We start from the raw sequence: 3,888 nt of genomic DNA, 5'->3' as shown, positions 1-3,888 counted from the left end.
CTCCCCTTAATACATCAAAACTTAATCACTCTTCTCCTCTCTTGGATGATCCTACTGAATATAGATCCTTTGTTGGAGCCCTTCAATATCTCACATGGATTAGGCCCGATCTCTCTTTTGCAGTGAACCTTGTTTGTCAGTTTATGCACTGTCCTCGACTTGCTCATCTTCAACCTGTCAAACGCATTTTGAGGTATCTCAAAGGTTCCATTGAGTGTGGTCTCTGGTTTTCTAAAAGTGAGTGTGGTTTCTGGTTTTCTAAAAGTTCCTCACCATCGTGTATCACTGCTTATTCTGATGCTGATTGGGCAGGCTGTTTTATTGATCGCAGATCAACTGGTGGTTTTTGTATTTTTCTGGGCAATTCTATAATCAGTTGGAGTGCTAAGAAGCAATCCACCGTGGCACAGTCATTTACAAAGGTTGAATATCGATCTTTGGCTAACACTGCTGCAGAATTAACTTGGATTTGCAAGCTTATTGGTGATATTGGTTTTCAATTACCTTGTCTACCAAAGTTGTGGTGTGACAGTATATCAGCTATCTCTCTTGCCAAGAATCCTAATTTCCATGCTCGTACTAAGCATGTTGAATTGGACTATCACTACATCCGGAAAAAAGTTTTGGCTCATGCAATTTCTCTGCATTTTGTTTGTTCACAGGATCAAGTAGCTGATATTTGTACAAAGGCTCTGTCCAAATCCCGTTTTTTGTTTCTCCGGTCCAAACTTGCTCTTCAGCAACCTCATATCAGTTTGAAGGGGGATATTGAGGGTATAAATGTAAATGCAGATATAAAAGATCCTACTTAGATATTGGATAGTTAATTATGTTAGTTAGTGGTGCTAATGTAGTGGTGCTACTTTTATTAGTTGATATACTTGTATATATACAGGTTGTAATTTTATTCAAAGCTTTAATGAAAAGATTATTTCCCAATACTAGCTAGTTTGGACCGTAAATTGTATATGCAAATTAATTAGAAATTGTTCACCCTCTCCTGCAATATATATGTAAAGTCAAAAAGGAAAGCCAGGAAAGGGTCTTCATCAATTGTCAATAGTAATTCAAAATTGATGAGAAAAATAGTAGAGAAATTAGAAAAAAGATATAACCCCACATTTCTCTCTGCGAAGTGACAGAAACCTAACTATATTTATATTAAATGTGATTTGTTATTTTAGACTGAAAATTCATGCGGGCCTCAAAACTAAGTAGCCGACTGGTTGCTGGTGAACATATTTATATCCAAAATATATAACACAATAAAGTAAAAGTTCCACATTTTCATATTACGCTTCCATAAGTCCATTACTGTGACAGAATCTTATTATAATTAATATCAAAATGATAGTATCATTGTGTTGAAAATAAGTTTCACAATGATAAGAGAATAGACTTTTCATGTGTGTATAAATAGTTGGACTACTATACTGCTAATTAATTTTATAATAAAACCTTAACTTTCTTCACATTGCACTGACCGTGCATAGGGTTTAAACTTCTAATATATAGTATATATACTATGATATGTCATGCTTTTAAATTAGGTAACTTTAACGAAAAACATCCGGTACTATTCACTTTAACGAAAAACCATATTTTTACACTAAAAAGTCAATCCTGGTACTATTCACTTTACCCTTTATTTTGTCCTTATCATTAAAACTCAAAGTTTTCAAGCTATTTTCATTAGTTTTCCTTTTAAATTATCCATTCAAGCAGCTTACAACATAAGTGCGTTATAATACTATTGTAAAATTCTGTGTTCGACTTGGCTCCTCTAACCTTAATCTCGCTGGTATAAGATTATCGTTATAAACCATACATTAATATTGTTCAGATAATATTATGATCGGACATTGTATTCTTGTAAAGTATAAACATCCATCCATTCGTTTGACTAAGAAAAGGAAAACATTTCTTCATATATTATACAGACTAAACTTTCACTTATTCCTTTAACGGAAAGAGATTTTCTCTGGATCCCTTCCTCCTAATCCACCAAGTTCGGGGATTCGGGCTGTTGAAATTTGATCCAACGGCTAAAATTATTATAACTTTTAAAGTGGGCTCCTATTTGTAGTTGTTGGATTAAATTTTAACAGTTCAAATCATCAGATTTGGTAGATTAGGAAGAAAGGATCAGGAGATGATCCCTTTCCCCTTTAACCAAGCTGAATTTTCTATTTGCACGTTATTTTTTGCCAGGTGGGCAAGCCCGCGATCCACCACGTGGCCCAGTAAAAAGATAAATGCGTAATCCTGTCGAACTTTTGAAATCTTCAATTAGTGGAGCCCTACAAACGGCAAAAAAACCAGAAACTGGCATCTCAATGGTCTCTTTCTTGACAGCGAAGTCTCCCGCCAAGACAAGCTATTGATTCAAGGAAGAATTCTGCTTACTCATTCTGCATACTATTTGAGAATAATGGTGCAATCAGAGTCAGAGAAAAGAATGGGACACATATATATGTACATATACATATATATATATATATATATATAACTTATGGTGATATATAGTATAAACACAAAAAATGTTTTGCTCACTTATTGCACTTACATTAATTATATTTTTATTAGTTATTAGAGATCGAACAAATAAAAGAGAATTAAGTACCGGAATTAAGAGGGACTGCAGAATAAACCTAAACTTTATGGAAAGGAAATCTAAAAATGTTCACGTAAAAGGGAAATAGTGGGAGTATGTAGCTAGCTGGGTAGAGGGTCGGTGATATTTGACCCACAGCCAGCCATAAAATTGAAGGGCAAAGACCCAGAAAAAGTAAAAAAAAAGACCGACCTTGTGGAACCCTATGTAAAAACTAATTTGCAGTATTTCAACATGAATATATACATATATAATTATATATATGAATTATCCCTTTAAAACTTTTAAAAGCTTTAAAGACTTTAGAACAAATACGTACATATATCTAACGTACAATACTCCCAGGACCATGCATGAAACCCTAATATTCAAAAAGCAAAGTTCCCTCCCTCTTCGATCATCTTCCACCCATTGTGCCTTAATTTTGTCATTTTTCATCTTTGATTGAACCTTGAAAGTGAAACCTTTCATTTTTTTTCTTGTCCTGCCTCCCTCGACTTTTTTATCTTTTGACGCGTAGCTATATGGCTTAGCTAGGCTACTGGATATTTGTAAATGCCCTTCTTATGGTGGTATATATAATCGTCACGTTTGACAAATTTCACGCGGTTTTATCAGAATTTAGGTCCATTTGGTCCCATATGCATCGGATGCATGTAAGAAAAAAGTATAGCATGCATGACTTCTTATGTTTTTGGTCAATTACCTATATTAATATTATACGTTTAGTTTCTAAACTTTGTAAATCTGAAACCAGTAGGGCATGCTTTTTTTTTTCATTTTTTTTTTGGTAAACCAGTAGGGTATGATTTGGCACATCATATACTAGTTGAACTGCATAATTTGACAGAATCATATTATTTAGAGATGGTATGTGTGTATAATTGGCTACGACTTCAACGTTACGCAAGACAATAGGCGGTCTCGCCCTGCTAACATTCATCTAAGGATTTCACAGATGAATGTATGTAGAGAAATATCAAAGAAATGCAGAGAGAAAGATAGAGAGAGAAAGAGAGAAAAGGATGAGTGAAAGCTTTGTTATTTCTAGAGAGATGAAAGATTCTTACACAATGAATCGATACATGCTTATATACTCTGCACAATGTAGCTTATCAGCTAAGTCATCTGTGTAACTAGCTTTTAACAAACTAACTAACTCCAATAATTGATATGGCACTTATGATGATGTGTCAAATGATGTGGCAGTCACTATATATCTTCAACGCGCCCTTCTCAATTTAATACCTTACGGCTAACCTAGAAGACTTTGG

This window comes from Malus sylvestris, chromosome 13 (genome assembly GCF_916048215.2).
Source record: "Malus sylvestris chromosome 13, drMalSylv7.2, whole genome shotgun sequence".
NCBI classification, from domain to species: domain Eukaryota; kingdom Viridiplantae; phylum Streptophyta; class Magnoliopsida; order Rosales; family Rosaceae; genus Malus; species Malus sylvestris.
Note: the sequence above shows the minus strand (reverse complement) of the source record.